Source organism: Callorhinus ursinus, unplaced genomic scaffold, assembly GCF_003265705.2.
Source record: "Callorhinus ursinus isolate GAN/ISIS: 27379988/994484 unplaced genomic scaffold, GSC_fseal_2.0 scaffold3, whole genome shotgun sequence".
NCBI classification, from domain to species: domain Eukaryota; kingdom Metazoa; phylum Chordata; class Mammalia; order Carnivora; family Otariidae; genus Callorhinus; species Callorhinus ursinus.
In genome coordinates, this window is record NW_027397065.1 from 54,531,326 (window position 1) to 54,545,536 (window position 14,211).

General features: G+C 38.4%; 1 non-coding gene across 1 annotated transcript; it reads right to left on the minus strand.

The window, feature by feature from the left end:
- Positions 1-445: 445 nt before the first annotated feature.
- Positions 446-552, minus strand: LOC112820461 (U6 spliceosomal RNA). Its single transcript, XR_003207135.1, has one exon. It is a non-coding gene; the product is annotated as a U6 spliceosomal RNA (small nuclear RNA).
- Positions 553-14,211: the final 13,659 nt, after the last annotated feature.

Sequence of the window (14,211 nt, forward strand, 5' to 3'; positions counted from 1 at the left end):
CATATGGATGGGTCCTGTCTTTTTATCCAATCTGCAACCCTGTGCCGTTTTATGGGAGTATTTAGGCCATTCACGTTGAGAGTGATTATTGAAAGATATGAATTAATTGTCATCATGTTGCCTGTGAAGACGTTGTTTTTATAGATTGTCCCTTTAAATTTCTGTTGTATATCACTCTTGGGGTCTTTCTCCTTTTATAGAACCCCCCTTAATATTTCTTGCAGGGCCGGCTTAGTGGTCACATATTCTTTCAGTTGCTGCCGGTCTTGGAAGTTCTGCATTTCTCCAACCATTCTAAATGACAGCCTTGCCGGGTAAAGTATTCTTGGCTGCATGTTCTTCTTGTCTAGTATGCTGAATATGTCTTGCCAGGCCTTTCTGGCTTGCCAGGTCTCTGTGGATAGGTCTGACGTTATTCTGATGTTCCTCCCTCTGTACGTAAGGAAAAAAATTGGAACGCTTCACGAATTTGCATGTCATCCTAGTGCAAGGCCCATGCTAATCTCCTCTGTATCTTTCCAATTTTATTATATGTGCTGCTGAAGTGAGCACAGGTATTTTTCTTTAAATGACAATCTGACCCTGGACAACTGTTTATTGGGAGATTTTTTTTTAAAAGATTTTATGTATTTCTTTGAGAAAGAACATGAGTGGGGTAGGAACAGAGGGAAAGGGACAAGCAGACTCTGCTCAGCATGGAACCTGACATGAGGCTCAGTCCTAAGACACTGAAATCATCACCTGAGCCAAAATCAAGAGTTGAACAATGTAACCAACTGAGCCACCCACCCAGGCATCTCTGTTGGGAGATTTTTGATTACTGATTCAATTTCTTTGCTGGTTATGGGTCTGTTCAGGTTTTCTATTTCTTCCTATTTCAGTTTGGTGATTTATATTTTTCTAGGAATTTATCCATTTCTCCTAGATTGGCTAATTTGTTGACATATAATTGTTTTTATTTCTTCAGTGTTGGTTGTGATCTCTCCTCTTTCTCATGATTTTATTTATTTGGGTCGTTTCTTCTTTCTTTTTGATAAGCCTGGCTACTGGTTTGTCAATCTTCTTAGTTCTTTCAAAGAACCAACTCCTAATTTCATTTATCTGTTCTACTTTTTAAAAAAATTTCTATAACATTGATTTCTGCTCTAATTTTCATTATTTATCTTCTTCTGCTGGATTTAGGCTTTATTTGCTGTACTTTTCCCAGCTCCTTTAGGTATAATGTTAGCTTATATATTTGAGAATTTTCTTGCTTCTTGAGGAAGGCCTGTATTGCTATATACTTCCCTCTTAGGACCACCTTTGCTTTATCCCAGAGGTTTTGAAGTGTCAGTTTTCATTTTCATTTGCTTCCATGTATTTATTAAATTCTCTAATTTCCTGGTTGACCCATTCATTCTTTCAGGATGTTCTTTCTTTCTTTCTTTCTTTTTTATATTTTAAAAGTTTTATTTATTTATTTGACAGAGAGACAACGAGAGAGGGAATACAAGCAGGGGGAGTGGGAGAGGGAGAAGCAGGCTTCCCGCTGAGCGGAGAGCCTGATGTGGGGCTCGATCCCAGGACCCTGGGATCATAACCTGAGCCGAAGGCAGATGCTTAACGACTGAGCCACCCAGACGCCTCCTGTAGGATGTTCTTTAATCTCCATGTGTTTGTTGTCCTTCTAAATTTTTTCTTGTGGTTGACTTCAGGTTTCATAGCATTGTGGTCTGAAAATATGCATGGTATGATCTTAATCTTTTTATATCAGTTGAGTCCTGATTTGTGACCCAAGATGTGATCTATTCTGGAGAATGTTCCCTGTGCACTTGAGAAGAATATTTTTTGTTGCTTTAGGAGGGAGTGCTTTGTATGTATCTGTGAAGTCCGTCTGGTCCAGTGTGTCATTCAAAGCCCTTGTTTCCTTGTTGATCTTCTGCTTAGATTATCTGTCCATTGCTGTGAGTGGGGTGTTGAAGTCCCCTACTATTATTGTGTTATTATCAATGTGTTTCTTTAATTTTATTATTAACTGGTTTATATAATTGGCTGCTCCCAAGTTAGGAGCATAAATATTTACAATTGCTAGATTTTCTTGTTGGATAGAGTCTTTAAGAATGATATAGTGTCCCTCTTCATCCCTTACTACAGTCTTTGGTTTAAAATCTAATTTGTCTGGTATGAGGATTCACCCCAGTTTTCTTTTGATGTTCATTAGCATGATAAATGGTTCTCCACCCCCTCACTTTCAATCTGGAGGTGTCTTTAGGTCTAAAGTGAGTCTCTTATAGACAGCATATGGATGGCTCTTGGTTGTTTTGTTTTGTTTTGTTTTAACTAATCTGATACCCTGTGTCTTTTGATTGGATCATTTAGTCCATTTACATTCAGAGTAATTATTGAAAGATATGAATTTAGTGCCATTGTATTACCTGTTAAGTCCCTGTTTCTGTTGATTTTCTCTGTTCTTTCTGGTCTGTGTCACTGTTGGGCTCTCTGTTCACTTACAGGATCCCCTTTAATATTTCCTGCAGCGCTGGTTTAGTGATCACAAATTCTTTTAGTTTCTCTTTGTCCTGGAAGCTCTTTATGTCCTTACATTCTGAATGACAATCTTGCTGGATAAAGTATTCTTGGCTGCATGTTTTCCTCATTTAGTACCTGAATATATCATGCCAGCCCTTTCTGGCCTGCTAGGTCTCTGTGGATAGGTCTGCTGCCAGTCTAATATTCCTACCCCTGTATGTTAATTGCCTCTTGTCTCGAGCTGCTTTCAGGATATTCTCTTTATCTGTGAAATTTGCAAGCTTCACTATTGTATGTCAGGGTGTTGGTCTATTTTTATTGATTTTGAGGGGGGTTCTTTCTACCTCTTGGACTTGAATGCTTTCCCAGATTAGGGAAGTTCTCAGCTATGATTTGCTCAAATATAATTTCTATCCCTCTCTCTCTTTATTCTTCCTCTGGGACCCCAATAATTTGAATATTGTTTCACTTTATGGTATTGCTGATTTCTTGAAGCCTCCCATCATGATCCATTAGTTGTTTCTCTCTCTTTTCCTCAGCTTCCTTCCTTTCCATCATCTTGTCTTTTATGTCACTGACTCTCTTCTGCTTCATTTACCCTGGCTGTTAGAGCGTCCATTTAAGACTGCATATCAGTTAAAGCATTTTAAATTGCGACCTGATTAGATTTTATTGCTGCACTATGAGATTCTCTAGTGTCTTTTAAGTTTTTTCAAGCCTAGTAACTTTATAATTCTTATCTTGAATTCCAGCTCTGACATTTTACTTAAAACCATATCAATTAGATCTGTGGCAGAGAGTATTACCTCTAGTTCTTTCTTTTGTTGTGAATTCTTCCTTCTAGTCATTTTGCCAGAGAAGAATGGATGAATGAGAGAACAAAATCAAAAATATCAACCATGACCCAAGCAAAGTACACGGTAGAGAAATCCAAAGAAGTCAGAAACCAAAAAAGAAAAGAAAAAGAAAAAAGAAGTGTGTGTGGGGGGAGAGAATATAATCTCCCAGGTGGACAAAAGAGGCTGATCCACTTGGTCCTGTGTGTATTTTGGTCTGTTTGTTAGAAGACACTAAATCCCAACATTGTAAAGAAAGCAAAACTTATATATATACAAAAATAAAATTGAATGCAGTGAAAGGAGTTAAAAACGAAAAATATATCTATAAAATGTAAATGTAAAAATGAAAGTTAAAAAAAGACTTAAAAATAGTTGATAAAATAGGAAACTAGTTGAAAAGGAAAAAAGGAAAAAGGAAAAAAGAAAAGGAAAATTTTTAATGGAAAGATAAAAGAATCATGAGAAAAAAAGTCAAATTCTATATACTATTTTTCTCTAGTGCTAGAGTTTTGCAGTTCTGTGTGCTCCATAAAGTCAGTATTTGCCTGATGTTCCAGCTGGTCCTCTTGGGGGGGTGGCCTGCTGTGCTGATTCTCAGGTGTCTTTGCCTGGGTGGAGTTGCACTGCCCCTTGCCAGAGGGCCAGTCTCAGTGTAAGTGGCTCTGGGTTGCTCTATGTGGCTTTTGTTCTGTGAAGGCTTTCCTCCTCCCTGTAGAGGATGAAAATAAAAATGGCTGTGCCTGATCTCCAACCCCAGAGCTGAAAGATCACTGCCCCCTCTCTTTAGTAAATCCTCAGGGCATAACAGTCTTCACTTTTGTATGCATCAAACTCTGCAGACTCCTGCAATGTGCACCAACGCTGATCTTCCTGGTGGAGGGAGGAGGGTCATCATGGGCCTGCCACTTGCCACTTGCAGGCCTCCCGCATGGAAAGCAGTTGCCTAATAGTATCCATGCCCACACCATTCCCCCCGGGGAAGGCAGAGGGTCACTGACTTTCTGCCCTTTGTAGAGACCGGTCACGTGATCATACTGCAGTTAGTGATTTATGGCAAACCGAGCTGAGAGACCACTCCTGGGCTCACTGACCATAACCAGTTTCCCCAATCCAATGCTTGGAAACTCTGCTGGCTCAAGCACCCCAGTTCTTTCTGTGACCCTGGGGATCTGAGACCACACTGTCCCACCTAGGATTCTGCCCAGCTTCATGACCTGAGCACCTTTCAGGCAGGGACATCTCTCACTGGAGCAGACTTCTAAAAGTTCCAGTTTTGCGCTCTGGGGGTATATCATTCTGGTAGCCGGCTTACAGAGACTCCCTCCCCCCTGGTATTTATCTTCTGAATATCCCCTCAGATTCACTTCTCTTTACCTCCTACTTTGCAAAAAGTGGTTGCTTTTCAATTTGTAGAATTCAAGCAATTCTTTTCTTAAATCTCAGGTTGAATTCATAGGTATTCAGAATGATTTGATAGTTATCCAGCTAAATTCAAGGGACCAAATGAAATGAGGTCCCCTACCCTTCCACCATCTTGCCTTCCTCTGGTCCAGTTTCATTCTTTTGCATGTTGCTGTCCAATTTTCTCAACACCATTTGTTGAAGAGACTGTCTTTTTTTCCATTGGGTATCCTTTCCTGCTTTGTTGAAGATTAGTTGACTATACAGTTATGGGTTCATTGTTGGGTTTTCTATTCTGTTTCATTGATCTATGTGTCTGTTTTTGTGCTAGTACCATACTGTCTTGATCACTACAGCTTTTAATATAACTTGAAGTCCATAATGTGATGCTTCCAGCTTTGCTTTTTCAAGATTGCTTTGGCTATTTGGGGTCTTTTGTGGTTCCATACAAATTGTAGGATTGTAAAACTCTAGGCTTTAAGCTACACTAGTTGCCAGAAGTCACAAAATTTGGCCCCTCTCACTTTCTAAGCCAATTGCTATGGGGATTTGTCTTCCCCTTGCATTCCCTTTGTGGTAGTCTGTCTCTTGCTCTTCTCTGTGACTGCAGCTCCATCACCGTCACAGTGGCTATTATCCGTTTCTCTCTCAAATTGTGTCTCTGCACATTCTACCTTCTTTGATGTTGCCTATTCTCCACCTTTAGTTTTGGAATTTGTTCTGTCATTCTTCAGGTCAATTTATGGTGTATTTAGGATGATTTGCTAGTTATCTAGTTGTATTCATGGGATGGGTAAGCCTAGGGTCTTCCTACTCTGCCACCATCTGCCAACTCCCCTGAATCTGATTGTTTTTAAGTGTGGCATTAAGTAGGCAAAATAAACACATGTAAAATGCCATGATCTGATTTTTAAGGTGATCTAATTCTCCAGTATCAGCTTTAATTATGTTAAGCTTACATTTTGCTTTTCCTCTGTCTGACCTCTGATGTCCATTTCTCAGTTGGCTTTGAATCCCTAATGGGATCTGAGGGAACATTATGTATTCATGTATTTGCTTCCATCAGTCCTGACAGGGTACAAAGATTCATCTCCACTGTAAGACGAGTAGATATTCTCCCTCACCCCCATGCCATAAATCTTCTTGTCTGCATATTTGCTAATAGGTGTCAGAGTTGCTACATCATTACATTGTTTGTAGATATACCACAAGAATGCTGTGAGCCATAGCCCTTTTGGCTTTTGGGATATTACAAATTTAGTGAATGAGAATAATACATCATTACCCTTCCTGTGAGTTCCTGTGTGAATGTTTGTACCTGTAAAGGACATGGGCATGGATACCTCTCATGGGACTTTTCTCTTCATACTAAAGAACAGATTTTCATAGCATCAGGATAGCCCTATGCTCATTTTGTAGCAGTATAATTCAAGTGTAGAGAAAGTAAAGCTATACATTTGCTCACTTAGAAAAAAGTTTTCTTTCCACTTTGCCTATAAAATGGTGTTTTTTTAAGTTTTTATTTTTTTAAAGGATTTTATTTATTTGACAGAGAAAGATGGAACATAAGCAGTGGGAGTGGGAGAGGGAGAAGCAGGCTTCCCACTGAGCAGGGAGCCCAATGTGGGGCTAGATCCTAGGACCCTGGGACCATGACCTGAGCCAAAGGCAGATGCTTAATGACTGAGCCACCCAGGTGCCCCATAAAATTGTGTGTGTGTTTTTTTTTAAATAAGATGTATGTACATTTCAGTGCAATCTTATTCAAGAATTATGTTTTGAATAAAATTATTAGCATATGAATTCAGCAATTTGCATATAAGGATATTGCTTAATTCAAAGCATTCATAACTGAAGTCAGAATATTGAAGTATTGTATGATGACTAACATAACTATAAAATAAAATTTAAAAAAAGAGTATTAAAGTACTAAATTCATGTGTAATCTAGTCAACTACTGGGACGCCTGAGTGGCTTGGTCAGGTAGATGTCTGCCTTCGGATCAGGTTGTGATCTGAGAGTCGTGGGATCAAGTCCTGTATTGAACCCCTTGCTCAGTGGGGTGCCTACTTCTTCCTCTGCCTGTCACTCGCCCTGCTTGTGCTCTCTCTCTCTCTGACAAATAAAATCTTAAAAAAATAAAAAAATTTATTCAACTACTGTTTCTTTCAAATGGATAAGACAGAATATTTTTTATTTCCATCCACATTATTTTGTGCATTCAAGAAAAGCTTGCCGAAAGCTGGTGCAGCCACTCTGGAAAACAGTATGGAGGTTCCTCAAACAGTTGAAAATAGAGCTACCATACGATCCAGCAATTGCACTACTGGGTATTTACCACAAAGATACAAATGTAGGGATCCAAAGGGGTACGTGCACCCCAATGTTTATAGCAGCAATGTCCACAATAGCCAAACTGTGGAAAGAGCCAAGATGTCCATCGACAGATGAATGGATAAAGAAGATGTGGTATTTATACACAATGGAATATTATGCAGCCATCAAAAGGAATGAGATCTTGCCATTTGCAGCGACGTGGATGGAACTGGAGGGTGTTATGCTGAGTGAAGTAAGTCAATCAGAGAAAGACATTTATCATATGACCTCACTGATATGAGGAATTCTTAATCTCAGGAAACAAACTGAGTGTTGCTGAGTGGTGGGGGGGGGGAGGGATGGGGTGGCTGGGTGATAGACATTGGGTAGGGTATGTGCTATGGTGAGCGCTGTGAATTGTGCAAGACTGTTGAATCACAGATCTGTACTTCTGAAACAAATAATGCAAGATATGTTAGGAAAAAAGAAAAAGAAGAAGATAGCAGGAGGGGAAGAATGAAGGGGAGTAAGTTGGAGGAGGAGACGAACCATGAGAGACGATGGACTCTGAAAAACAAACTGAGGGTTCTAGAGGGGAGGGGGGTGGGTGGATGGGTTAGCCTGGTGATGGGTATTGAAGGTACGTTCTGCGTGGAGCACTGGGTTTTATGCACAAACAACAAATCATGGAACACTACATCAAGAACTAATGATGTGGGGAGGAGGGTGGGGGGATGGGTTAGCCTGGTGATGGGTATTGAAGAGGGCACATTCTGCATGGAGCACTGGGTGTTATGAACAAACAATGAATCATGGAACAGTACACCAAAACAAATTATGTAATATATGGTGATTAACATAACAATAAAAAAATAAAAAAAATAAAAAAAGAACAAATGATGTAATGTATGGTGATTAACATAACAATAAAAAATTAAAAAAAAAAGAAAAGCTTGCCGAATCTTATAAATAGGTATCTACTTTTATTAGCCCATTACATTTTTTTGTGCAACCTACATTCCAATAAATGCACCCCCAGGTGCTAAAAATAAAAACTGGTATTCTTATCTAGTCATCCAACAGAAATCAATATTAACATTAGAAATTGAATGGGTGGCTATTGGTAAGGCAGTACGTGATTTAAAATAGGAAAAACAATGAAACCAACTTTAGTATTATTAGTAACTGAGATGAATATTACGTGCTTTGGGAACTATGTTTGTATCACATGTCACATCCCATTACAAAATATGTCACTAGAATGGAAAGGTTCATAGAAAAGAGCATGTCCACACCCCTGGCCAATGGCCCATTTATTTCAAGCAACATTCAATATAAAACAGGGACATTTACACTGTCTTTGGAATTCACTAATAAAATTTGGCTTGTATTGCCATATATCTCTTGCCAAAGGATTCACATCTAGTGCACATTTTCCTGTGCATTGATCCTAGAACTGTATTCTTCATGATCCCTTTCTACATTCCCTTGAATTCCCTCCCCACATTCCTGCTAGACTCTTGATCTAGACCATGGATTTTGCTTCTATTGAAATTTTCAAAATAGGTGAAAAGTATTTAAGGCAAGCCAGGAATTCTCTAAGAGCTTTGCTGAGAATTATTCCAGATGATAAAGCATTACCTTCCAATACATGTCAGGATTGGGTAGCATAATCTGGTGATATCTAAGGAATGTAGCTCCGTAATCACTTTGGTGTTAGGGTTTTCAGAGGATTGATTTAGATGGGTAATGGTTCTGATGCTGAATCAGAATCCAATTTTAGTGACACTTTCAGCATCTCTGGGAATTAAATGGAGAAAGATATGATACAAATGTTCAATTGAACAAATTTCCAATATAGGAAGAAGCATCTAAATAATTCCTGGGAACTAAAACTTCTTGAACCTACTGATTTTACATATAAAGGTTATCACCTAATTTGTAAAGTGCCACAGCTGGATATGAGAAACTAGATCTCAAAGAGGAAAATACTCCTTGGTATTCAGATGGACACAAGTAGGAAAACACTTGAATGACATCTGAGAGGCTTGATTTGAAAGAATAGCCAAAACATGGATATAGCTACTTGCTGACACAAACTACAGGACCTTTCTTAAACGGAGATTACTTTATTTATTTTTTAAAAAATTTTATTTTATGTTAATCACCATACATCATTAATTTTTGATGTAGTGTTCCATGATTTATTGTTTGCATATAACACCCAGGGTGGAGATTGCTTTAAAGAGTGGCAGCATTTTGGAAATAAAAGTATAAATCTTAGTTAATTAATTATATAAAAATTTTATTTATTTATTTGACACAGAGAGACACAGTGAGAGAGAGAACACAAGCAGGGGGAGTGGGAAAGGGAGAAGCAGGCTTCCCGCGGAGCGGGGAGCCTGATGCAGGGCTCGATCCCAGGTCCCTGGGATCATGACCTGAGCCGAAGGCAGACACTTAACGACTGAGCCACCCAGGCGGCCCGACTAAGTCTTAATTTAGAGTTATCAATCCATTGCATCATTCTCAGCAAAACATTGAATATTTGCTTGTCAAATGTGTCTAAAGACTCTTTTGCTAGAGGTATAAAAATACAAAGGTATGTGGTTGTTCTAAGTCATTCCTATTGGGGAAAAATAGAAAACAAACAGAAGCCTTTTTTGATATTGCTTTTGTGGAGTGAGTATTCTATTATATTGATAAGGAAAATCTGTGTCCTAAGATGGCTGACCGAGCCAGCCAGAGAGTCCCAGTCCTTGCCCCGGGGCTCTTCTGGGTCCTTCTCCGTGCTCTGCTTCCCGAGCACACCAATTCAGGTTTTTCTCCCTGCCCTGCTTCACGCATGCGCCAAAAGTGCCAAGTATGCGGAAGTAGAAATGTATTAACTGCTCCCTTTGTTTGTGCTCGGGGCTCAGACCTTTGGAAACCACTCTCCTTTAATCCGGCCGGTGTTAAATAAACCTTCTATCCTCCAAGATCTCTGAGTGCCGCTTGGTTCTTCCATTGGGTGATCCAGTCCAGGTTCCGTAACAATATATTGAAGTTGTGTGAATAGATTTTTCTAGGTGGAATAGTTCTGTAGGTCAATTCATTAATGTTCCAGGAGAAAAATGGATAGGAGAGCTAAGAAAGCAATATTTCCAGGCACCCCTTTTCCCTAGGATGACATTATTCTTTCCACTCTCTGTGGCCCCCAAGGTTTTGCCCTCCAATTGATCATAGCGTGAAATATTGCTTTTGATGTCCACTAAAGTATTGTCCTAGTTTTCTGGTCCAACAAATAATAATGGTTCGTTGTGTCATTTCTCATGTAATAGAGATCTTAGGAAGGTGCAATCCTGCTTATTTGTTAAAGACCAATTCAAATGCTTATCATGAACCTGAAAGGCAGGAATGCAAATCCAACACTCAAAGTCCTTTATTTTATTCCTGGAGATTTTCCAGACTGACCCTTGACAGCTTTGACAGCTTCCAAAAGACAGCAGGGAAATAACAGCTTCTGTCCTAAGTGTTTGCCTGTTTTTTGTCAATAAAGATCATATCATGGAAATTCTGCTGGATAGAGAATCACTCCTTACCAATCTGTTCATTTGATATTAGAATCTTCTTCCAACAGCACTTCGTGTGACTCTTTGGACATTTGCTGTACTTTTTATTTTTCTTGTTTGTACTTTCAGAACTTCCAGTTTAACCACTAAACTTTCAGAGCATTAGATCATTCTCTAGATCTCTTAGAAAACTATAAAGAACAAATTTCATGCAATGTTTCATATGCCAAAGGAGGTAGATCATGTCCTACATATCATCAAATTGTTACTCATTAGTGTAGAATTGTTTAAAGGTTCACTGTAGGTCCTTTATTTGTGGGTAGATTTGGTTTGAAAAACACTTTCTTTATACACATTTATATTAATCAAGTATATCCTTGTGCTACTATTATAGATTCCAAAATATAAATACCAGGCTACTAAGGATGGAGCCTATCTATATCTGTTGCTGTGCAGAGTTGCTCTGTTTAATGCAGTAGCCACTAGTTACATGAAACTTATTAAATATAACTTAAAATTAAAAATTTAGTTCATTGGTCACACTAGCCACCTTTCAAGCTGGCAGTAGCGTCATGCATCTAGTGACTATCATGTTAGGGTAGATATAGAACATTTGCATCATCATGGAAGGTTTATTGGAAGTGCTATTCTAAAGCATATACGATTATCACACTTTTTACTTTTTTATAAAATGAAACAAAACCCACATTATAACATTGTGTTTTTAAGATCTCTAAGGCAAGGGAAGTGGGTCCCATTGCAAAAATTCTAGACTTCTAGACAATCAATAAGAAATCCTTATACAATCATGTGAATTTTACTCTGCATTATTTATCTTATTTTACACTTCAGGAAACACCAAGAGGTCACAGGACTTGTCCCATTATCCTCACAAAGTTAGTGAGTGGCTCAGGTAGAATGAAAGCTGACAGCCTAGACCACTTAATCTGTGGAGAATCCAGGTGCCAGACACAATGGGGATAAGCATCACAAGTGAAGACAATCTCAAATGGGCCTCTGGAAAACCTTTCAAAACACCGTGCAAGTGTTCTTAGTTACAGACTAAAATAGAAGAGTGCTTATTTTGTTTTCTTTTCAAATTGTCCTTGGAACTGAGAGCTTATTCACTTCATTACCTTCAGGAGACTTGTAGTGACTATAGAATTCCACAAGTTATTTAATATAGAAACATGGAAATGTAGGAGATGATTTTACATTTTTAAACTTGAATGAGGACACTCAGACACTAAGAAAAACTAATTAGTTCAACCCTTGGTAACAGAATAACTGACTTGATTAGAAATTGAGGCATGACATACTGGAACTGACTTGTACTGGCTCACAAGAGCCCATTGTTAAAATTTCAGGAATTCTGCAAAGTGGTTGTTAAATACAGCTATTATTAAAAGTTAAATTATGTAAACTTATAATTAAATAAATTATATTAAAAACAAAGGTAAAAAATACTCAAGAATCATGTTTTCTAATGGTTTTACTACATTTTAACATTACTTATGCTCTTGAGGTTATTTATGCTCACTATGTCTGTACAGCAGAAATACTATACAAAGGTGTGCTGTTGCACATTTCCCCCCAGTTACTTGTAACTGAAAGGGTCTGTTTACTTACTATTTCAATTCCCACTACATTTGATGTTTTTTTTTCAAGAAGTCATGCTATACAGAGATGAGGAAGAATTAGAGATGCTTTCTGAAGTCTTACATCTGCCATTTCTTTCCATAAGTTGTTAGAGAGCAAAGTGAACATTTGAATTGAGTCTCCAAGCATATAGATGATTCTGAGAGTCAGAGAAAGGGTTAAAGGGTGGTATTCCAGGGGCGCCTGGGTGGCTCAGTTGGTTAAGCGTCTGCCTTCAACTCAGGTCATGATCCCAGGCTCCTTGCTCAGCGGGGAGCCTGCTTCTCCCTCTGCCTGCTCTGCCTGCCACTCTCCCTGCTTGTGCTCTCTCTCTAACAAACAAACAAACAAACAAACAAATAAATAAATAAAATCTTTAAAAAAAAGGATGGTATACCAGATTGAGGAAACAGCATGGTCATAAAAGTAGAGGAGGAGAATCATAGAACATGTGTAACATTCAAAAAGATTTCTGTAACTCAGATGTTACCTAGATCTTCCCAGTCCTTTTGATAAAATGGATTCAACACCCTAGTCCACATCATATAGAAGTCCAACAACCTATTCCAATAAGTCTCTGAATTTTTGGGAGAGTTACAGTATCATGGAGACTCAGAATTTGAGCTCCTATTTCCTTTAAATTAGCTGAATGTAGGGATTTCTCTCTCCAGCCTGTGCAGGTTACTCCCTAGTACACATGATGTCATCCAGATGTGGTGCTTAGCTCTTTCTCATTAATTCTACCAAAGAAACAACAAACACATAAAACATTTGTGTATGTTCATATGCACACATGTATTTGTTAGGTCCTTGCTATGTGAAGTGTGACCCACAGACAAGCAGAATTAGCCTTGCCTGGGAGTTTGTTAAAAATGCAGAATCCCAGGCTTCTACTCAAGCCTACAGAATTAGAATTTGATTTATATGTACATTGAAATTTGAGAACCCCTAAAGGTAAATGGTGGTAAGAAATGATATTTGGTATGTGTGTATATATATCTATCTTGAAAGGGCTGGGAAGATCTAGATGACATCTGGGTTACAGAAATCTTTTTGAACATTACACATGTTCTATGTTTCTTTTTCTCTACTTTTATAACCATGCTGTTTTTTCAATCTGGAATATCATCCTCTAACCCTTTCTCTGACTCTTGAAATCATCCATATTCTTGAATTCAATTCAGATATTCATTTTGCTTTCTAAGAACTTACAGAAAGAAACAGCTGATATAAGATTCCAGAATGCATTTCTAATTTTTCCTCATCCCATGTATAGTATGACTTCTTGACAGAAAAGTACCAGATAGTGCTCGCTTTGGCAGCACATATACTAGAAAAGTACCAGATATAGTGGGAGTTAAAATAGCAATAGACCATTTCAGTTATAAGTGATTGTATGTATACTAATTCAAAAATAAATTTGCTGAGGGGATTTAAATACATAAGCCCTGAATATTGACAATCTTTGAGAAAAGTGAGGTTAGTGATTATTGGTATTGATATCTCCATTTTATTTTTAAGTAGATGGTCATACCATTACCCTAAAGCATCCTTATGTAGAGAGACAACTTCCCTTTAGTGCCTTTCTCTGAATTTACTCCAGTAAATTATTCATAGAAATAATAATAAGTGGCCAGGGAGAACATTCGGGTGAATGGCTTTAACCTTGTTTGGATACAAGGTAACAAGACTAGGTTCCAGGCAGAATTGTTCTAGCTCTGTATAGAGGGCAATCATATGTCAGAGGATGTGGGATTAGGGAAGGGGTGTGAGTAGAAGCAGCACTGGCTGCACAGTGAAAAAGCTCAGAATCTAGTACTAGTTCCAGCACTAATGTTGTTGGGGACTTTGCTCCTCTTCCTCTGGATCGTATCCCCTTTCTCAGTCTCTTTTGTGATCAATCATAGGAGTACAGAATTTCCCAGTTCACTAAGAGCCCTTAGGATTATTTACTTTGG